This window comes from Acomys russatus, chromosome 8, assembly GCF_903995435.1.
Source record: "Acomys russatus chromosome 8, mAcoRus1.1, whole genome shotgun sequence".
Taxonomy (NCBI): Eukaryota; Metazoa; Chordata; class Mammalia; order Rodentia; family Muridae; genus Acomys; species Acomys russatus.
This window is the reverse complement of record NC_067144.1, coordinates 11,170,273-11,194,570: the sequence shown is the minus strand read 5'-3', so window position 1 is coordinate 11,194,570 and position 24,298 is coordinate 11,170,273. Positions and strand designations below refer to the sequence as shown.

At 39.4% G+C, this 24,298-nt stretch overlaps 1 pseudogene; it reads left to right on the top strand.

The window, feature by feature from the left end:
- The first annotated feature begins 23,386 nt into the window (after positions 1-23,386).
- Positions 23,387-23,790, top strand: LOC127193248 (peptidyl-prolyl cis-trans isomerase NIMA-interacting 4-like; annotated as a pseudogene).
- Positions 23,791-24,298: the final 508 nt, after the last annotated feature.

Sequence of the window (24,298 nt, the reverse complement as noted above, 5' to 3'; positions counted from 1 at the left end):
CATCTGTTCATTTCATCTGATTATGTAATCCTGTTAACTATGGTCTAAATTTTATTACCAATTTGATTTCTTCTCACTGCAAAGTCTCCCATGTGATTGGCAAAATCTTATTTACCTTTGCGCTAGGCACTGTCTACTGACTTCTTGAGAACAACCAGGTCCTTTTAAAATTCAACCCATATGCATCATTCTCCTGCTCAAAACCATCTGAGAATTTTATAGTAGGAATAAAATTTAAGTTGCACACATCGAATCATGGTCAACAGGGCCCCTGCACATCATATGGCTCTTGGTAGCTTTCCCTTTCCTGCTTGTACAGCAGCGAAGTTGAGCCTTTGGTGTTTCCTCCTGTGAGGAGATCGCCCTCCCACTGCAGGTCAGATACATCCGGTAACCTTGGGAACTCCCAGCATCCTGCAAGCAGCCTTCACAACTCCCTAACAGTAACATCAGTCTCCACAGCTCCCAAACACTGCCCTAGCAGAGACCATGGTCCTCAAACACTGGACAAACAGTTTCCACAGCTTCCCAAAACTGCATGGGCAGGCTCCGTTGATCTTTCCACTCCTCTACTGGCCCAGTCTTAACCTCATCTCTCATTTAAAAACACTCACTTGATCACCAAATACATACAAAGCCTACCCTTCAACACTTCCTTACACATTAGCTTTTTAACCCACAATGCTTATCCCAAGCTTATATGCTGATTTATGCTCATCTACTTTCGTATTCCCAAAGAAATATGGAATTTCTGAGTGTTTTGTGAAAGGCTGTATTTTCAGTTTCTAGAACTTTGCCTGACTCAGGACAAGCATTTATTAAACAATTGAGAAGTGGTTAAATCTTCTCACATTCCTTAGTACTTGCACAACTACTGTATTGCAGGTCCCCAACAGCCAGAACTAGAACAATTATTTGACTCTGTTTTCTTCACACTCTTCATCTAAAACAGACAAATGTGCTGTGGTATAGGTTTGTAATTCCAGTTATTTCAGAATCTTAGACATGAGGATTGAGGATTCAGAGCCAGCCTGGGCCACATGTCAAGATTATTTCTCTTACAAGAAAAAAAATAGGAGACTGTCAGGCTTCTTCATTGGGTAAAGATAGCTGCAGCCAAACCTGGTGACCTGAATTCAATTCCCCGGACTCACATAATGGAGAGAGAAAGCCCACTCCTACCTACCTACCTACACACGCACACACACACACACACACACACACACACACACACACACACGCACACACGCACACACGCATATGTATACACACTCACACAGACATACATACATGTTCACATACATAACACACATATACACATACACATAGATGCATACATGCACATACAATCACACACACACACACAGAGGCATACACACATGTACACACAAGCGCACATGCACAAACACACACACACACACCAGACACAGACATATACACACAGCAGTCCTGGGGAAGCAGGGAACTGGAGAGCTAGTTATCTCTGTAGAATTTCAGGGACGTAGTGATACCAGCAGGGAACGTTCATAAATGAAACCGGTGAGGAATAAAAAGTAGTTTTCTCTCCTGAAACTTCTCTTCCGGTAAGGTTGAGTTCTTGGTGTCATTTGTACTGGGCTTGATTCTTTTTCCAAGATCCTGGAAAAAAAATGGTTTTCTACTCTTCAAGATGAGTGACTCACAGAAATACAAGGCTGTGGTCTCCAGGCTTCAAAGTCAAGAGGACTTCCCAACACAGTCTGATATTCATTTCACTTCTCCCTGCAAGACTTCCCTGTCAAGTTCTCAGAAGCACCTTCCAAATCCCCTGTCAGCCACAATATTAAGCAAGGGGAGGAGCTGTCACACACACTGACGCTTGCTGCCAAGCCTTGCTCTCTCTCAATCTGCAGCTGGAGTGTCATCATGCTATCTGTCCCCAAGACTCAGGTTACAGATCCAGCACAGAGATGCCCGCATCTGAGGTGCTCTTTTGCCAGTTTCTCATTCAATGTCAAATTACAGGAGAGGCTTGTCCATACCAGTAAACATACAAACTAGTGCCAGCTACAGATTTAGGCATGGGGAGCCATCGGCTTGATCTGCGTGGTCTCTACTTTCTCTGGTCAATTCTAGAAGTCATCATGACTATGTTCCTTACCTCTTAGTGCTCTGACTTTGGCAAGGGCATCAGAGTCCTCTCTGAGGCTCACTTTCATCTGTTTTAATAAGTATTTAATGGGTTGAGTTGCTGTTACTGTGAAATAAGTAGCTATGATTTCCTGTCCTGGTGTCCACTAGGCAGCCATTGCCTGGGACACTAGTGCTTTTCTGAACATCAGTATGAGGGACTATAGAATGTAGGTTAATCTCTCTGTATTCTGGGGTGGAAATATATACCTTGTCATATTATTTTCTACTGTGTTCAGAGAAAGCACCTACACAAAAGTAGCTGTAAGTACAGACGGGTCAGGTTTTAAAATGTGAATTATATTGATATCAAGGAGAATTTGCTAGAAGACACCACATTCTAGTAAAAGATAGGCAAGTACTTTAAGACGTCTCTGTTAACAAATAATGATGTCGCTTACAGATAAAACATTTTTATTCAATTATGGAAATACTTTGATAACTTCTATTTACCTTAATGTTTTCTGGTATTATTTTCAGTGCTTATCATCAAGGGTAACACCATGTTTCTCGGGTACAATAAGATAAGTTTTGTGGAGCAGAAGCTACAGCCTTGTTATTGTGATAAAGGGAATCATAAATTAAGGTCTTTTCCAGGTTTGTAAAACAACTACACAAATTCAGTATGTTAAGGCTACATGATAGCGTTTAGTCTTCTGGGGAACACAAAGGCCTTCTGTTCAGGGTGTGTGAGAGGTCAACACTGTTCTCCCAATATTCTCATCAGCACCACTCCCAGTGAGGTGAGAGTGCAGGCTCTGCATAGTGACATCACAGTGTGCTCACAGCCACACCAGTTTCATTCATTACAGAAGGCCCTCATGAGGTAGTAAAAAGCAATTAACCTTATTAGATATCAACTGCCTACCACATATTTTCTGAGTACCAAAATGTGATGGCTATCTTCCAGGAAAGCCTTGTGGAGTGTGTGAGTCACACGTTGAAACAGCTGCTGTGTTCATGGAACACTGGTTTTCCTTGAAAGAATAATGAGAGAGAAAAAAACCTTCATTATTCTTAAAGCTGTGTTAGATACATGTTTCCTTGAGCCCCAAAATGAAGAGAGGCTATTACTTCAAGGAAAACAAGCAAGAGTCTCTGCAGTCTTGACAGCACTTGTAAAACACACACACACACACACACACACACACACACACACACACACACACACTCACTTCTCTGTATAATTTGGGAAAGGTGGATCCCTCACCATAACCTTGACAAAGCCACTTCAGAAACTTTCTGATAAGACTGGTAATATTAACAACTAGAATTTGTTAATATTATAGAAAAATGGTCTACTACTTAGATTTATTTAATTCAATAAATCAATAAATTACAAACGGTCAATAGAAATATGCAAACCAAGTATAAAAGCAAGTAATGGATTTTGCATGAAAGAAGAAAAACAAAAAAGGCATTAATATAGTCTCACAACCCATATCTTAATTAATCTTTATGAAACTATTTGTCAGGTTATCAGGTTAGTATCAAAGAACAGTATCTACAAAAAATAGAAAATGGCTATGAAATACATTCCCATTTTCCAGCTACATTTGTGAGCTTATCTGTGTTGGTTTCTGTATACTTTAAAAAAAAAAAAAAAAGACATATTTTAGCTAAATAACTGCTGAACATCTGGAAGTCAGCTGTCTTCTAAAGAGATTTATAAACTTGGAAGACAACGCTACTTTCCTTGATTACATGTTTTTCTCACAAAACATAATTTAAAATATAACCATATTGCTTCTGTTAACATATAAGGAGTTTGGTGTTGTTATTTGTATATGTTAATAGTTTTAATTTTCTCAATTTTCCTTTAAAATACAGAAAGTGTCAATAAACCAAGGCAATCCTTGTTGTTTGCTTAAAAATAAAAAAGAAAGTTAGTAAAATTAAAAGCTTAAGAACTAGAATCTAGTCATTGAAGACCAAGGGGAACAAGCACCTTTCTCACAAAAGACTTTCTATCCTCAAACAAGTCCAGTTTCATTTGTTCGGTTGGTTTTTGTTGTTTTTTTCTTAAGAAGTTGAATCTCGGGAGATATTGGTGTGCCCATGTTAGTTCCAGTTAGGCCAACCCTCTGCTTTTTAAAATCACATTATTCCATGGCATGTCTTTATTGTTGTTTAATCTTAACCATCCTTATAGGTTTGTGGGTACCTCCTATGTTTTGGTTTGATTTTTGAGACAGAGTTTCTCTGTGTAGCCCTCGCTGTCCTGGATTAGGTTTACAGACCAAGCTAGCCTTAAACTGACAGAGATCTGCCTGCCTCTGCCTCCTGGAGTGCCAGGATTAAAGGCCTCTGCCACCATGCCCAGCTGTGGGTATCTCGTATGGACTGAGCACACACACCACCTTCTTGACCATGCTCCTGAACATCATCCAGTGTGACACTTGGACATTTATACAGCGCCATCATGGGCCTTCATATATCTCGTGCATTTACAAAATAGGCTGCAAATTTTGTTAACTGTATTTGGAAGTTATTTACATATTCTAAATACTAAGATACACAGTTTTTCTTTTTTATAAAATATCATTTATTTGTGCGTGTGTGTGTGTGTGTGTGTGTGTGTGTGTGTGTGTGTGTGAGTGAATGGTGAGGGTGGGGGAGCTGAAGAGGCTAGAAAAGAGCAAAGGGCATTAGTTCCCCTGGAGTTGGAGTTGCAGGTCGTTGTGAGGGGCTGGATGTTAGTGCCAGGAACTAAACGCCAATCCTTTGGCAAAGCAGAAGTGCTTTTAACCGTTGAACCAACTTTTCAGCCCAGATCCTTAGTTTTCTCTTTATTTTCACTCCACAGAATTGTCTTTGGATTTTATTGACAAGAGAGTACAGGTCACTGATGTTAGTCAGGTTCAGCTTTATTGTTTTGGGTTGTGCCTTAGGTGTAGCACCGGAAACTTTAGCCCTGCCTCTACATGCTACGATTTTTCTCTTGTTCTTCTCTCTGATAGTCTACACATTTCTCATTCTGTGTTCTTTTTTGTAGTCAAGTATGCGACATGTTGGGGGTTCGCATTTTCATGTTGCCCAGTTGCCACAGAAAACGTTGAATTAACTTTCTGTCCTTCCCATCTTAATCTTTTTTTCAGAATTACTTTAGCTAATACTTCGTTTTCCACATAAATCTTGAAATTCTTTGGCTAAACTCATAGAAGCCATGCTGGGACCGTGAGACAGATTAAGTTAAAGGTGCTGGCAAAGTCAAAGGAAAGTTGGTGTTTTGACTATGTTGACTTTTCAATCCGCAAATATGATGTATCTCTGTATTTATTTTGTTATTCTCCTATCAGCATTGGGTACTTCTCAACATATAAAGACATTACACGTTTTGATGTCTTCACTTCCATGTAAGTCTCTCTTCCTACTGCTGCAATGGAGTGTCTTGAAAGGAAAGGCTTGTTTTGGCTCAGTTTTAGTTGCAGACCATCATGAAGTCAAGGCACTCATGGGCAAGTGGAGGCAGCAGGTGTTCAAAGCAGCTGATCCATCACATTGTGTCTACTGTAAGAAACAAAGAGCAAAAAGGGGAGGAGCTTGTCTGCTGTTTGGTTCCTTTCCTCCATTTGTGGAGTACAGAATTCCCTGCTCTGGGAATGGTGCTGCCTGCAATTAAGATGAGTCTTTCCACAACAATCAATCAAGATAATGCACCCAAACACATGGCAGAAGCTTATCTCCCAGTTGTATCTAACCCTCACTATCTCTAAGTATTTCATTCTTGTTAAACGATCAAAAGGACTATCACACATATGAGGTAGCTTGTGTCCTCTGGCCTCCTTGGACACACCCACAAATGTGACACCAGTCCCCTAGCCCCCCACACAACTCATACATAGACATGCACACACACACACACATACACACACACACACACATACACACACACACACACACACACACACACACCTCCTGTTTGTGTACACATAGCAACCAAGCTGGTTAATTACATCTTCATGGAATCGGAGGTGTCAGTTTCTACATGCTTTGTCTCCAAGCCCTTCATGGGTTTCCTTTCACGACATTTTCTTTCTGCCTCTTTCGTCCCCTAGCTCTTACACTTTAGAAGATTATGTGCTGGCATCTTTTCATGGCATTATTGCCTATGTAGGCTTCCAGACAGCTTTTCTGAACCCAGTGCATAATGTATCCCCAAAACTATTTTGTTGGTCTTCAAAGACTCTATGACGTATAAGATATTTTATGTCAATAAGTATTTAATAGACCTTTGTTCTGCCTCAGACTCCCTGCCCCAGCCCATATAGAAAATGTTCACATTACATGTTGTTCTCAAACTTTGCTTACACGCATATGTGTGACAATTTAGGGATTGGGACAATAGACTGTTCCCATGAATACAGATGTGATTTTAACACACGTATAAAATGAGTACACACCAGGATGGTGACCTTGCAACTCAATGTTGCCAGAACTAATAAATGGTGAAACTAAAGTTAAAAATGAAAGGCTGCTGCAAAGTTCTGAAATGGGATCTGTGTCTCTTTACAACCAGTGTAGGAATTAGTACAAAGCAATGAAAATGGTAAATGTTTAACTAAGGTCATGGAGGTACTGTATCATTATATAGAATATTAAGAGAACTGCTTTAGATACCCTCTATTGGCATTTTTACTAAAGCTTGGCACTAATGGTACACCAGCCATAGGTTCATATTGTGTCAAGATTTCAATGCTTTCTTGAAAATTTCTTGCCAAAAGCTGTTGAAGACAGATAAAGAGACTACTTAGTCTCTCTCTCTCTCTCTCTCTCTCTCTCTCTCTCTCTCTCTTTCCTCCCTAAGGTACTAGAATTTGCGCCCAAGACCTCTCATACATGCAAGACTAGCTTTTTATCATTGGCCTACAGACACAATCCTTTCACAAACTTACAATAGAATCTTATTTCAGGCAGTTGTTGAACTTGCTCTGTGTCTCAGAAAGGCCTTAAAATAGCAATCCTTGGTGGTTCCATGTTCCCCGGAGGCCCTCAGGCACTGAACTGAACCTTAAGATTTGAGCATCATTGGTCTCCGTGTGGAAAAGGATGAAACGGGGTCCCAAATTCTGCTTCCCTCAGGAACTTTAGGCTATGGGCAGGGAAGGATGGAAGGCGAAACAAGGCCCATGCCACAGGGTTTCTGGTTAGCTGGAGATGCATGGGAGAAAAGGATTTCTCCACAGCAAAGTTTCATGGCTCTTTGAGTCGGACTGCCATCACCAAACAGCAGCAGAAGTTCAGGACTCCCAAACTGAGACGGGCAGTGGCAGAAGCCTGACCTGATTTGGGTGAATAGAATGGCTGCTTGGGCTGAATTCTTTGGGGAGCAGGGGGCCACTTTCTCCCCAATGTTACAGCTCAGAATAAACAGCCAGTCTCAGATGATCTTCAATGAACTAGATTGTATGCGAGCTTTATTTCATGTGGAACAGGGACTTACAAACCTTGGGCAATGGGGAGGGGTTTGGGGTATGAATGCACTTCATTGGCTGGGACTAGGATTCTGGCGATGTTCTATTTACATGGGGAAAGATAATAGGTGACAAGCTCACATGACTGATCACCTGTCACATGGTTACTTTGGGGTTTTATCACCAGCCCCTGAGGCAAGTAAAAAACATAGAGCTTTGTCCTACACTGTCCTTTCTCAAGATGAGATTTTAAATCTCATGTTTGAGATTTCCTGGGTTTGAACATGCTCCATCTCATTACGAGTCCACAATCCCCCTGCCTCAACCTCCTAAGTAGCTGTGCCACAGATCCGTGTACCAGGTACATCTTTAACTTTGGTTCTGATGTATCACATTTAAAACATTTGATGACCCTTCATAGAAATTCTCAAAATACTTCACACACTAAAAAAACTCACTCAAACATGTTGTTTGTTGCCATACCTACCTGACATGTTACCTTTCCCATTTTTTCTGGTAGGCTGATTTTTGTAGACAGTAAAACCGGTTTTACTTTTTATCCCAATGAGATATCCAAGAGATCCATTATCCTCCAAGCATCATCCTGTATCTTGGTCAACTAATTTGCAGCTCTCTGTGCTAGAATCGACTGGTAAGAATAAGCAATGTTGCCATGGTAGCAGCTAGACTTCTATTTCACTGATGCATAACATCCAGCTAATTGCTGGCCACCCTTTCATATTCTCTGGAAGCTGAAGGAACAATTTTGTTAAACATTCAGAAACTATTTTGTACAGCAGAATTCTTCAGAAAGCCCCCCCCCACACACACACACAAAATAGCTGAAGTTGCCACTGCTCCAAATACTTACTTTTTCCTTCCTTCGCAAGTCTAATCCATCATCCAGACCTGATGATTTTCCCCTAAGCATATCTCATAGTTCTTTCTTATTACCTTTGTCTAAGTCACTTATTTATGTCGACTACATTCAAATATGCACATTCCTCTTACTCCTGGGCAACTAGTCCGCAAACAAACCCCTCACTATATCTGTGTGCTGTTTATGTTATAGAAGGATTGACCTCTATAGACCCTGATAACCCAGTGTGTTAGTTATTTCATGCTGTGACCCAATGCATTAGAAAACAACATGAATTAAAAAAAAAAAAAAAGATTGGTTTTAACATGTGGATTCTGAAGTTTCAGCCCATGTCCCTTCTTTCCATCGACAGAATGTTATACCCACAAGACCACCAGGCAGGGGAGGTTTTATCTTATAGTAAACACACAACAAAGAAAGCAACAGAGAAAGGAGTCACAGATAAGATATCTTGGGGGAAAGGAATCAATGTCTGGTCACTTACTTGTTCCCTCCAGCTTCTAATGGTTCCAAACCAACAAAAAAATAGCAATCCCCCACTGGTGACGGAGAGTTTGACATCATCTCTGAAACATTTAACATGCTTCTTTATTCTCTTAGGAAAAAGATAACTACGCAGATATTAGCCTGCATGGTCTACATCAAGTGTGGTCTAATGTGCCCATTTTTCCAGTACCATGTGACCGTGTGGCACTCTCACTGCACCAGCTCTCTTCTAGTTTCTTGATTGTTCCACACACATACTCTTGTCAACAGCTTTTGTCCCTCAGTTCTCTCTGTATCAAAACTCTTGCTGTTATCTGTAACTTAGTTCCCTTTAGATTTCTTACTTTCTGAAGAAAGTCTCTTAGATAAGGTTTCAATTCTTGTGAAGAGACACCACATAACCGCAGCAACTCTTAGGAAGGAAAACCTTTAATTGGGGCTGGCTTACAGTTTCAGAAGTTTAGTTCATTATTGTCATGGCAGGAAGCATAGTGTCACACAGGCAGACGTGGTGTTGGGGAGGTAGCTGAGAGTTATACATCTGGATATGCAGACAGCAAGAAGAAGGAGTGACACAGGGCCTATCTTGAGCATTTATAACCTCAAATCCCACCTCCCCTCCCCCGCCCCAGTGACACGGTTCTTCCTACAAAGCCACAAGTACTTCCGTACTGTATAATAGTATCACTCCCTATGAACTCATGGGGTCCATTTTCATTCAAAACACCACAGCCTCCATTTATTATGGCCAATCAAACTATCTCAGGTGTCTTTTTGGATCCTGTATCAAAGTAAGTTTACATTTATCTGTGTGAGTCTGTGTGTATCTCTGCCCACCTCTATAAAATTAATACATAGTGCTTACTTGACAAGTCTCTGAGTAAGTGACGCACTGCTATTTGGCCAGTAACCACAAAGTAAAAAATTAGGGAGAGGAAAAAAGAAGGCAGAAATAGGAGTAAATGCAGGAGGGAATAAAAGTAGTCAAAGAAATTGATTTTTATATTTAGGGCTTTCTTTTTCAAAACCATATTTGTTTGTGTTATCTTACCATCAGAGCAGCAGCTTTGAAAGTCCTGGCTGAATTCTGCAGGTCTAGATGGAGTGTGCTTATATCTACACACTTGCAATAAGAAGAGGAGCTATTTTAAGATATATGCTGGTCATCGGTGAGCTCAGAACCAGTTCTGTGACTTACTGAGCATTCTTCGTATTATAAAATACCTTTTGATTAAAAAAAAAAAAGTACTTTAGGTTAAAGATAGAATGCTTCTTTTAACAAACACCTAAATGGAATATATATATATATATATATATATATATATATATATATATATATATATATATATATATATATATAAACGCAGAAGTAGGGAAGCCAAGAGGCTCAGCAAATTCTTCCTTTTGGAAAGAGGTCTTGGCTAGGATTCACAACTTATGTCTGAGTATTGAAGGCACAGTGTGTCCACCCAAAAATGTATATGTTGCAACCTGCTTCCCAATTGTAATATTCGGAGATGGATCGTTTGAAAATTAATTAGGTCATGGGTGTGGGGACCTCACAAAGGAGATTAGTAGCCTTGTGTAAGAGACATCAGTGTGATCTTTCCCCTGTGGGTTTATGGCAAGAAGACAGCCCTTCTGAACTAGAACTAAAATTGTCACTGAAACTACCAAAGGCTTAGCTTTGGCCTTCCGGACCTAGAACCATGGGAAATAAGTGTATTCTGCTTATAAACCATGCTTCACGGTGCAGTAGCATCAACGTTCTCAGACAGTGGCCATCGGTCAAGTTTGGTTACCTAGTTCAGACCTAGCGTCCTGTAAGAATCTTCTGCCAATGTTTCTAGTTAGTTATATAGACAGTCTAAATCCAGATCATATTTGAAGTGTCAGGGGGAAATGGAACAAGTATAACTAAGGAATTTTAGGGCCCCACACTGTTCTTGGACCAGGGGTTAAACCAGCTGCTTAGGCCAAGTTCTCTCGAGCAGCACACCTAGGTTCACGCTGAAATGTGATTGATACTATGAAGGTACTAAGACACTGGTACTTAAGAGGATATGACATCATGAGGCTATGCCTTTATTGTGGTCATGACTTTAACACGGGAGTGTGGTAGCCAATGCAGGGTGTTCTCTTGATAAATGAGCATTTGATTCAGTTTTCCTCTCTTCTTCTATGCCTCTTTCTCTCACTCTCTCCCTCACCCAATCTTCCCTCAACGGCTTCCTTTTTCTCTTCTCATCTCTCTCTACCATGATTATTTTTTCTTTCCTTATCTGTTCCTCATTTCTCTTTTTCCCTTTCTTCTTCTTTCTCTACCCTACCCTTTCTTCCCTATTTTCCCCTTTTTTTTACCACTCCCTCTGTGCTCCTCTCTCCCAGGGTGATACCAACCATAACACTACAATACAACAAGAAAGAACCAATGGTAGGCTCTGATCTTGAACTTAACCATACCCAAATTCTTGTTTACAATTCTCCCAGGCAGTGACATTTTGTTTCAGTGGAAGAAAACAAGCCTAGCTATTTATTGTCACAGATTAGTTGATGAGTATTTTCTGTACAGTTAAGGCTAGAAAGAAGACTTCCACTGAAGCTGAAAACAACATACCCACACAAAAAGTGACTGAATGATTTACTCCCACACAGACCACTAATAACTGTTTACTGTCTAGATACTCTTTGGGCATTTGGGGATGCTTGAGAGCCTTTGTGCTGGGATAGACAGACTGCATACACTTAGATGAAACAATACCCAGATGGTGTTCAGATGAAAGCCTGAACCATGGAGGGTCCTTTCAGTTTGTACAACTGATTACTGAGCATAGAAAGTTCTCATGTGCCTCCCTTGTAATTGCCAGGTTTCTCTGCAGTGCCCAGGGTGCACTTCTGTAGCCTAGAGTGTTCTCAGAAATGCTGGTGGCCCCAAACCCCTGCTTAATCTAAACCCTTTGGATCGCTATGCAATTGTAGAATACACTTGCTTTCTTATTTATGTCACAAGAGAATCATATTTTGGGTCTGGCTAAATCTTCTTTCCTTACAAACTTAATTTGCTGTAAGCTTATTGCAATTAAATTGGATAGAAGCAAAAGAGCTTTGACGATATTCAATTAGCTTTGACACTGTGTTGACAATTTGATGCTTAGGAAGGAAACAGATTTCCTTCAGTAGAGCTCTGAAAATACTGCCAATCATCTTTTCAGTGGGAATGGTTCATAGAAAGAAACAGTTTTTCCAGGAGATGGTTTTTCCACAAGTTCTCTGGGTTAATCTTAGCTCTTGCCACTTTTCTGGTAGCACACACAGAGGCCAGGTTGGAACATAGACTCTGAAAGCTGGATCTGAGACCAGGATTCCGTAGTCAGAGCAATTGAAGATTGAGAATTTTGCTCCCATTTCTCAGGCTCAAAGCAGAGAACAAAACAATACCATAATAACAGACTGACATTTTACAGATACTTACATATGTTAGCTTTGTCTTCTCATGATACATACATATATACACACATACATACACACACACATACATACATATATATGTGTGTGTATATATATTCTTATGTCTACTTATTTTTATGGATTATTAGGAATATATCTTACCCATATCAAATCAATTCCTTCCTCAAATTATAAGTATGGAAACAAAATTGTACCCTTTGTCATAATTCACTTAGCATTTTCACACAGTTATATCACAAAAGTCTCAAGCATAGACTGTAATAAGTCAAAAAATATAATTGCTATTTACAAATATAAAAACTAAATTTTCAGAAAAGCTTCAACTTTGAAGACTTTAGCCACAAAAATTCAGGTTTTCTCCAAACATGAAAGACACTAGAGCTGACCTCTAGCTCACTCTGGGCCTGGAGTCCAAGAAACTCTCTTGGTTCTTGTAGCCACAGCGTTGTTAGTGTTCTGTTTTGTTCTTTTGAGATTTTGCCTCCCCCACCTTCCCATACCTACACTCCTTTATTAGCTCCTGTTCTCTCTCTTGTTCCCTATTTCCAGTTCCAAACATCGTGATTTAAGTCAATTATACATGGTAAGTTTCCATAAAACACTTGCATATAATAATACAAATAATTGGGGTATGTGCTTACAAATATTGGTCTTAGAAAATGTCAGGAGTAATGTTGTTATTGTTCTTGTTTTGGATTTTCTGTTTCATTTTAAGTTGATGAAAATGCAATAAACTATTAGTTGGGGCTGCAGAGAACCAAAACAGTTAGGGGGAAGTTTGAAAAGAATTTATGGAGGGGCTTCAAAAGATTTTTATGATTTCTTCAGGAAGAGGAACATGCAGCCCAATGAGAGATAGCTCAGGATCGTGTCAGGGAGCAATGAATGGTCTGATGGACTTGGAGGTCTTCTGAGAGGAGGCAATCGCTTAGAATGTGGAAGTGGTTGGAGCTGTTGTGTGGAGCGTTCGGAGCAATGCACTTAGGATTTGATTGGCAGTTAGGAACCCCTTAAGTGAGAACAGCTGGGCTGATTGTTCTGTTTCATATGCTGTCATTTATGTTGCCAGCTTAACTCAAACTCTAGAATACAGACTCAAAATATAACATCCATAAGGTGAGTGTTGAATTTGACTCTGCTTAAAAGGCAAAGACAGGGGTCAATACTTTAAAATCTTTATTCTGAAATTTTATACTTTGAAGTGTGTGTGTGTGTGTGTGTGTGTGTGTGTGTGTGTGTGTGTGTACATGTGTGTTCATGTGTGCATACATGTGGGGACCAGAGGTCAACACTGGATGTCTTCCTCAATGGATGTTCATCTTATTTTCTGACAAGGTTTCGGATTGATCATGGAGCTCATTGACTTAGCTAGATGGGTAAAACAACTCCAGGGAGCTACCTTTCTCTGCCTTCCAAAAGGGAGGACTTGATAGGGTGGCTCTACCAAGTCTAACTGGAGATTTGCACTCAGGCTTTCATGCTGGTTCAGTGAGCAATGTTCTGTGCCCTCAACCTTTATACTTTGAGCTCTTTGTGAAAATAAGTATGTGCATATGTCTGTTTGTTTACTTAGTCTCACAAGCGAGAAGTCATGATGTCAGAGCAAATAAACCACATTCTCTTGCTTACTGTAAACAAAGAAAAGAGTTTTAGTTTAATACAAACTATGGAGAGCTGAGGAGGCTTTTCATGTTTATGGAGCTTTAAAAAGAAGAGACTATGCTATGTGTGATGTGGGGGACCATATGGAAGTGATAGACTATATTTTACCAGCAGCTGAGAATCCTGTGAATTGTTTCAGGACTGGCCAACTGATATAGTAAATACCTGCAGGGAAAAGTGCATCACTGATTAACAACTGCTTTACAGAGCCAAATTCAGCATTTGCTAAGTTGCATCGTCTGTTCCTGACCATGGTAGAAATCCCTGTGACTTGCATGCAACCTGAATGCAAGCTGAACACACTCCTTCCAGCCATTAAATAGAAATGATATGCTTTCTTCTCACCTTCAATTTTTTCATTGCTTTCTTTAAGGATTAAGCTTTTCGGGTAATCAGTTATTTGACTCTTTTTTAATTTGACTGGTCTTCGTCCTCACGGTATGCCATTCTCATCCAGACCACAACAGTATCTATCTACAGTGCTTCTTCTATGGTGCTAGGTAGTCTATCCTCTTTCTTACCTTCTTTTTCATTAGCACTGAAAGAAATTAATTTCAGTGCAACATTTTTATACACACATCATGATACTGTGCCCTTCTTCATTACCCTGGTTCTCACTCTCTTTTTTTATAATCTCCTTCCTCCTTTTGCTTTGTGGTAGAGTACATGCTGACCATATGCAAAGCCATTTAGCATCCAAAATACAAATTAACTAATTAATTAATTAATTAATTTTGCTGTTAACTGAGCCCACTGATGTTTTCAGCCTCACTCTTTTACTTGTGCATGAATTTATAAATAAGTTTCCCTCTAAGTATAAACTTGCTGGCACTCTCTAAGCTCAGAAATGACTTCTGTTATTTAGCTAAATACGTGTTCCAGTTTCCTTTTATTTCATTATAACACATTCTTTAGAAGCTTGTTGTCTTAAATTTAAAAATATGAAACTATTTTTCATCTAATTTCTTAATTATTGATTTATATATTGATTACACTTTAGTCAACAAACACACACTGTGGTCAGTCTCTTAAAGTTTATTCAGATGTTCTTAAAGGCATCGAATAGAATCAATTACTTATGAATTTTTTAAATCTCTTACTTCATGTAATTTAAGACTGTGTGATTTTAAAAATTAATTTATATATTAACTTCACATTCTGATTGTAGCCCCTACCCTCCTCTCCTTGCAGTCCCACCCTCCATCCCTCTTCTCCATCCCTAAACCCCTACTCCTCAGAAAAGAGGAGCCACCACCCCAAACCTAGCTCATCAAGTTGCATCAGATGTGAGTGCATCCTCTTCATCTATGGCCTGGCAAGGAAGCCCTGCCAGGGGGAAGTGATCAAATAACAGGCAATAGATTCCATGTCAGAGATAACTCCCATTCTCCTTACTAGAGGACCCACATGAAACTCAAGCTGCTCATTGGCTACATCTGTGTACAGGGCCTAGATCCAGTCCATTCGTATTCCTTGGCTGGTGCTTCAGTCTCTATAAGCCCCTCTGGGCCCATGTTAGTTGGTTCTGTTGCTATTCTTGTGGAGTGCCCATCAACTCCAGGTCCTTCTATCCTTCCTCTGATGTTTCCACAAGACTCCTTATGTTTTGTCCAATGTTTAGTTGTGAGTCTGAGCATCTGTTTGGATCTGCTGCTGGGTGCTATATTAGGCTCCTGTGTGTGAGCATAGCAGAGTATCTTTAATAGTGTCAGGAGTTGCTCTCCACTATGGGTTGGGTCCCACGTTGGGCTAGGCATTGGTTGGCCAATTCCCTCAATCTCGGCTTGAGCTTCATCACTGTACATCTTGTAGGAATGTAAATTTTGGGTCGAAGTTTTTGTGAGTGGGTTGTTGTTCCCCTCCCTCCACTAGGAGTCCGGTCTACTTAGAGGGTGTCCTCTTCCGTCTCCATGACCCCTGTTACTAGAGTCTCAGCTAGAGTCACCCCCATATCTTCCCCAAAACCTACCCTGCCTTTGGTCTCCAGATTGCCCCAGAGATGCCTTCTTCCATGGTTTCTCTTCCTTCTGCATGCCCTCTGTTCCTCACCAGCCCACTCCCCATCCCTGACCCCACCCCACTCTTCCCAGGTCTGACCCCTATCCTCATTTCTCTAGGAGCTCCTTCTCCTACCCTGTTGCCTCTCTTCAACCACTACCATTGTCTATTAAATTTCCCCTTCACGGTGATATTTAAGTATCCTCCTTTGGGTCCTCCTTGTTACTTGTCTTCTTTGAGTCTGTGAATTATAGTATGTTTATCCTGTATTTTATGGGGGAAATCCTCTTACAAGTGAGTATATACCATGTGCGTCTTTCTGGATCTGTGTTACCTCACAGAGTATTATCTTTTCCGGTTCTATCACTTTGCCTGCTGTTTTCATGATTTCCTTGTTTTTAATAGCTGAGTCAAATTCCATTGTGTAAATGGACCACAATTTCTTTATCCATTCTTCAGTTGAGGGACATCTAGGTTCTTTTCAGATTCTGGCACAAAGCTGCTATGAACATACTTGAGCAAGTGTCCTTGTTGTATCGTGGAGCATCATTTAGGAGTGGCACTATTCTCAGTTTTCGGGAAAGCGCCAGGTTGATTTCCAAAGTGGTTGTACAAGTTTGCACTCCCACCAGCAATGGAAGAGTGTTGCCCTTTCCCCACATTCTTGCCAGCATGTGCCGTCACTTGAGTTTTCGACCTTAACTATTCTGATAGGTGTAGAGATAGAATCTGAGAGTTGCTTTGAATTGCATTTCTTTCATGGCTAAGGATGTTGAGCATTTCTTTCTTTCTTTCTTTCTTTTTTTCTTGTTTTAGTTTTTTGAGACAGGGTTTCTCTGTGTAGCTTTGGCTGTCCTAAACTCTCTTTGTAGAACAGGCTGGCCTCAAACTCATAGCGATCCACCTGTCTCACCTCTCTAAGGGCTTCTTGGCCAATTGAGAGTCCTCAGTTGTTACTTGTTAATTGTTAATTTGTTAACTGTGCCTCGTTTGTTAATTGGCTTATTTTGTTAGGGTTAAATTTCTTGAGTTCTTTAAATATTTTGATTATTAGCCCTCTGTTGCATGTAGGGCTAGGGAAGATCTTTTCCCAGTCTCTAGATAGCATTTTTTATTTATTCACAGTATCTTTTGCCTTACAGAACCTTTTCAGTTTGAAGTGGTCCCATTTTTTAACTGTTGATCTTATGGCCTGAGCTGTTGATGTTCTGCTCAGGAAGTTGTCTCTGTGCCAATGAATGCAAGATGTTTTTCCCGATTTCTCTTCTAACAGACTTAGTGTATATGTTTTATGTTGAGGTTGTTGATCTGCTTGTGTTTCAGTTTTATATAGGGTGATAAGTATGGATCTATTTGCATTTTTCTACATATAGACATCCAGTTAGACCAGCAGCATTTGTTGAAGATGCTTTTTCTTTTTCCCATTGTATCATTTTTGCTCCGTTGTCCAAAATCAGGTTTCCATAGGTGTAGGAGTTTGTTTCTAAGTCTTTGATCAATCAATCTGTCTATTTCTATTCCAGTATCATGCATTTTTAAGTTATTATTGCTCTGTAGTACAGTTTGAAGTCAGGGATAAAAATACCTCCTTCTCAGCCTATATGTCATTGTATACAAGAGGGCTACTGATTTTTTAAAACTAGTTTTGTGTCCAACCACTTTGCTGAAGCCCAGCACAAAGGCCCAGAATATGTCCTGAGCCCCCGTTGGGTGGAGTCTCTCAAAGGACATCTATATTGGGCCAATATCCAGCTATACTTGAGTATATATCGTGTGTGTCTTTCTGAGTCTGGACTATTTCACTCAAGATGATCATTTTTAGTTCCGTCCACTTGCCTGCAATTTTCAAGATGTCCTTGTTTTTAATAGCTGAGTGGTATTTTAACTTAATATTTTCTTTGACATATGTATTGATTTTTTTCAATTGTATCTTCTAAACCTGAGATTCTCTCCTCCATCTCTTGTATTGTGTTGATGATGCTTACCTCTGTGGTTCCTGTTGTCAACCCTAATTTTGCATTTCTGGGATTTCCTTGGTTTGTGTTTTCTTTATTCATTCTATTTCCATTTTCATGTCTTAAATTGTTTTATTAATTTCCTTCATCTATTTGATTTTGTTTTTCTGTATTTCTTTCATTTCTTCTTTAAAAGCCTCTATTTGTTTGGTTGTCTTTTCCTGTATTTCTTTGAGGAGTTTATTTTTTCCTCTTCAAATGCCTCTACTATCTTCATAACCATAGTTTTAAGACTGTTTTCCTTGTTTCAGATGTGTTAAAATATCCAGAGCTTGTTGCCATATTGCTATGGTTTTTGTTGATTGTGTTCTTATACTGGCCGTTAGCCATCTGGTTGTTTCTGGTGTTGGCTGATTGTTCCTGGAACCTACTGGACTTTTCTGGTGCATGGAAAAGACCTAGGCCGTGGGCTCTGGCCTGAGTCTCCTCCAATAAACTACTTGGCTAGTTGTTCCTGGATTCTACTGGGTTTCTTGGGCATGGAAGAAGAGCCCTAGCTTGTAAGCTGGGGAATGAATCTCCTCCTGTAGCCTACAGCTCTGTCCTGCTGGTTGTATCCCAGTTGTACCTATAGGCAGGAAATTAGGTTGAGGGTTTCTAACCTGTGTGAGAGGCTGAAAATCTCTTCAAGATAGCTAGTAGAGCCAGAAACCATAGTCTATATCTGCATACCTCTGGAATCTAGCATCCTCTTCAGGATGGCAGGTGTAGGTGGAATATCTGGGGGTGGTACTGTGCCTGTCTGGCATGCAGGATCCTCTACTTTCTCCCCTCTACTCTTTCTGGGGGGAAATGGGCATTGGCATTTTGGAGTCATAAGCATGGTGGCTTGTTCATCCTCTAGATAGCATGTTCCTGGTACTCAGACTCCACTGTGCACCACTCTCTTGGACCAGGAAGCTGTATGCTCTGAATCTGTGCTTTTTTATTACAAATTTGAAATGGCATTTCTTTCAGAGACATTAATTATTTAATCCTGTTAAAGTGAGCATTTATATCTATGGAGAAGTCACCTCCCCTTAAGGGCTGCTTGTATGATACTATAACAGTGACTGGCTTTCTGTAGGCAATATTCACATGGCATGTTTTCTACTATCTTTTATGATTCTTTTCTGCATCTTTATGTTTTAAAAAATAACTGATTAAAAGCTTTCTTTATCCTCTATGGCAGTACTTTTCTTTTGTCAGAATATTTAGCTCTAATTAGGCTTTCAGGTGAGTTTACATGCCTGCATTACTCTTACTGCCAAATTCTCCTTACTTCTATAGTTATGTTCTTCCCTAGTTTAAATGTATTTTCCTTTCTTTATTTCCACTGAATCTCTTTGTTACTTTCTTAGTTTTTCCTTATATGAACTTGAAAATTATATAGCCTTTTACTCTTCTTTGAAAAATTTCCATATCTTCTAGAAATTAAAACATAATTCCTTGAGTATAATATTAGTTTCTTTTTCATAATAGAAATAGGAACAGCTTATTAAGAAAGAGAAAGACACTCCTGAGAACCAAAGTGGACCAATGAGCTGGTCAAAAGTATCTATCCATTTAATGTTTTAATTTCTTTTTTAAAAGAAGGGCAGAGACACTTAAACTTCATATGCCCTTTTTCCGATTCTGATATTGTTTTATGGTATAAATGAATATTATATACATTGCAACTCAGCCAGATACTAGTACTAACATCATCATTATTAATATTCATCTACATTTAATACTTTTTAAAAATCTGGGTGGGTCAAACTGGCATGGATGGTCATTCTAGCTGAAGGTCTTACTGCTGCCCAGTACCAAGCAGCCCACTGTTGATTTTCTTTGGCTACAAAGCTCCCCATTTCTCTCTATTTTCATCATGTTCCTGTTGGCTGTGGATGGTACTGGCATCTGTTGGACATCTTTCCAAGAATGCTGAGGTGGGGCAGGAGACAATGGCATCCATAAATTAAGTCTGTCTGAGCCCCAGAACTTTGTCCTGGCTTCCTCAAGAGCGGTCATTGGGTCATAATAATATTTATACCCATAAGGATTAAATCTCTTCCCTGTAGGTTAAAAATTCTCTTTGTAGAGTAATTTTGATCCTATGTCATCTTTAATGTATATACATTCCACAGTGTTGAAGATTGGCTGTGGAGCCTTGCACATGGTACACAGACACTCTATACTAAGCTTCACTTGTCCTAGATAGTGTAAGTCCTCTCATTCTTAAACTATGTTATGCTGCTGGGCACTCAGCCTCGTGTGTACATTTGTGTGCTTGTCATTTCACCCATGGCTGCCTTCCTGTGAACTCACTGCAAACTGGAGCCATGGAGCTGACTTTGTGTTATCATCTTTTCTCTTGGAATCAAATTCGCTCATTATTCTTGTGAAGTGCCCATTGGATCTTTAAAGTTCTCTAAGGCCATGTGTCAAAGGTCTGGTCTCCAGAGCAGTTGTTTGAGGGATGATGGCACATATAATAAGCAGAGCCAAGTGAGAAGCCTTCAGGTCATCAGTGTCATGACCTTCAAGAGGATTGTGGGACCCCTGAGCCATAAAGTAAGTTTTGATCCATAATGCATTCCCATCACAGTGTGCCACTGTGAGCCCAAAGCAGCGAGTTCAGCTGATCATGAGCACTGTGATTAAAAGCCTCTTCTCCATGAGCTGGTTATCTTCAGTACTTGTTATAGGATAAAACTAAGATATGATCTCTGTACAATGTTCTATTTCCAGTGAGCTATAAGAAATGAGTATACAGTCTATACCATACCTATTCCTTTCAAAACAGAAATATCTAAAATGTTATTCAATATTTAAGCATGACTGTATATAGAGGGAATTTGAATAGCCTATCTTTTGTGATACATTTGTCTAGATAGCATGTAGCAAGATGTCTGCTAAAGGCTTTGTCATCAGTAAACTGTGCTAACATGGCCTTGCATTGGGTTGTACATGCCTCCCGATCACCTGCCATGTATTAGAAGAGATCCAGTTACACAGAGAACAAACCTGCTGTCCACATCCACAGTCTGACCTGTGCAGGCTCACAGCTCTTTCAGCATGATGAGGCTTGTAGGTGACAGTTTTATCATGAGCACCACATTTCAGTTCTCCTTCACCATTTGTATTTATGTATTCATTCCCACTTAGACATAGTGAATAATGGTAAATGAATACAGTTTAGACATTCAAATTTTAAGTGCTTTATTGGTACGTATTCATTATACATTAACAACCAATTTCATTATGACATTTTCTTATACGTACATGATGTATTTTTGTCATTTTCAGCTGTGTTCTAGATTTTCCTGAAAGTTCTTCGAGGAAATGATTAATAGATATTATAAAAATGTGAAAACCATATTTTCCACATGTAACTTACTTTTAATGCTGCACTAAGAAAACAATATCCACTTTGTGTTTTTTGCTTTCTAAAAAAATAATATCGAATGTTTTTAACAGTTAAGCAATATTAAAAATAATCTGTGATTAGGAGTAGAAAACTTTCACAAAGTCAAGGTTCTCAAACCATAACAAATGAAATAAACAACAATTCAAATTCTCTCAAACTAAAATAAAGCAACCGTGAACATTGGGTTAAAAATAGTGGATGGAGCTAAAGCTACAGGGTGTAAAGCTGGGCAGGGAAGGAGGGCTAGCTAGAGAAGCACTTAACTGGGGTAGAGTTGCCATTTTCCTTCATACTTTTTAATTTTTTTAATTTTAATTTATTTATTATTTATTTTACATTTATGAGTGCTCTATACAGGCCAGAAGAGGGCATCAGATCCCTGTACAGATGGTTGTGAGCCACCATGTGGTTGCTGGGAATTGAACTCAGGACCTCTGGAAGAGCAAACAGGGCTCTTAACTGTTGAACCATCTCTTCAGCCCTCCTTCATCCTTTTAACATGAATTCACTCCTGTAACCATCTTGTGTCTCAGTCACCTTGTTGTTCATAGCAAGCAACTGTTTGCTGAAATTAGTAAACTTCTTGAACTTGTAACACATGTTTTTGTTTAAATGATCCTCAATAAAAGTTAAAGAATCAAATAAAAATTTCTGGTGCTAAATAGTTTTCTGTTTGCCTCTTGGTTTTCAATGACAGCGACTAAATCCTGCTTACTTCACTGTCCCTGACTTTCAGAACAATGCTAAGCACATGAATACTTTTAAAATATTATACAGAAAACAATGAGTATTTTCATTAAGCATAGTGGGGTGGATTGTGGGTCATACTGTAAGCATCAATAATGTTTATGATAGCTTAATATGACATCCTCCACATATTTACTACTCAGCCCATTTGTTTATCTTCATTACAGTGAATCATTATCTTATATGATATTTAAAAATAAAGTACATTCCTTTTATTGCTGGGACCCAAACCTGGGGTCCCATATTTGTTAAGTAAGAGCAAAATCATCAATCCCACAAAATCTTATTATGTAAAAGAATTCCGAGTCTCTAACTATAAACGCCATTGTTTTCTATCAACATGATACAACCTTCAAATCATTAATCCACTATCATAAGTCAAGGAAAATATATCTAAAATGATGGAAGACATTTTACATATAGGAGAAAAATGGGGAAATAGAAGGGTGCTTTGAAGTCATCCAGGTCTAGACTTAAGCCTTCATTCTCACTCAACCACCTGTGTGACTTGGAGCAAATAGTATTTATCTAAGTTTGTTCTTACAATAAGGAATAAACAAATTTTGTAGCTAGAAGTGTTGCCCCTCTTCTTACCTGTGGGTGTTAGCTTTGAAACTTCAGATATGTATGTTTCCTTTGGAATATCCAAAGAGGTCAAGAAATTCCTGAAGGGATCTTGGGAGGGGCTTTCCAGGCAGGAGAGAGAATACATTGGCAAAAGGTTAAAAGGGAATACTAGAACAGGTAGAGTTAAGCAGGGGTGAGGAAGCAGAGGTTAGGATAGAAAAGAGAACATAGGGAGTGCTAAATAACACTAAAGACCTTCTGGAAAAGATATATGGAAACTTTCTACTGTAGAAACTTCCAGAAAGAAATCCACAAACACACACACATATACACACACACACATATACATACATAGAGACAGGCAGACAGTCAGAGACAGAGACCATAAAGTTACCATATAAGAAGACAATGTCCATATTAGAGGTTAATGAACAAAAAGGCCAGTGGAAGGAATGGATTACTTTGGGGTGGGGGTGATAGTTGGCCAGTGAGGTTCCATAGACACTCAAACATTACAAGCTATTGTCATTGCTGGTTTGCCCTCCAGAACTTGACTATAAGACACTATTTTTCAGAGAATTAACAGCAAGCCTAAGAGATGCCGCCAAAGGGGAAAAGTGGTTCTGGAAAAGGGGGGAAAGGAGATACAGTCTCTGAGAGTGACAGTGTTGACAAGAAGTCTCAAAGCCCTAAAGGTGGTGCAATGTCTTAAAAGTCAGACACATTCTATGTGAAAAACACGGCAAAATCATGGAAGTCATGGAAAAGTTAAAGTCTGGAATGAAATTCAATGAAGTGGCCTCATAATATAGTGAAGATAAAGCCAGGCAAGGGGGTGACTTGAGTTAGATGACCAGAGGGTCCATGGTGGGATCATTTTAAGAAGATGCATTTTCCTTTCCTCTAAGTGGAATGGATAAGCCTGTGTTCATGGACCCACCAGTTAAGAAAAAATTTGGATACCATATTATTAAGGTTGGAGAAATAAAATAAAATAACATGAATGACTGAGAAAAGACACTATTGTCAAGACATCACATACTTAAGTCATAGAAGATGATGAGATCAAGATAGTATAAATCTGGAAACCTTATCCATAGTGATTAGCTTTCATAGTCCTGGAAGGTGCTATGTAAGCCACTAAAGGGCAAAGCAATCATCAGTTATACACAGGTGTGAATCCTGCAAGCAACAATAGTGTCTGGCCTGACAAGACATGCTCACTGGTGCAGTAGTGGCATGAACTTGATAGAGTAACCAACCACTTTCTAGTTGAATTTAAGACCCTCCGAACAATATGCATCTCATACTTGGCAGCATTTTCAGCCAAGAACGTATGACTACACATATCATGTGCCCTAGGAGAAGATGTACTACAATTGTTCTGCTAAATGGACATAGTACTATGTCCATAAATCAAAGCATCTCTCAACCCTCATCTGATAAGCTTGTATTTGTAGAAGATGGCAAAACAGTGACCTACAACTGACTAAGGTACAGA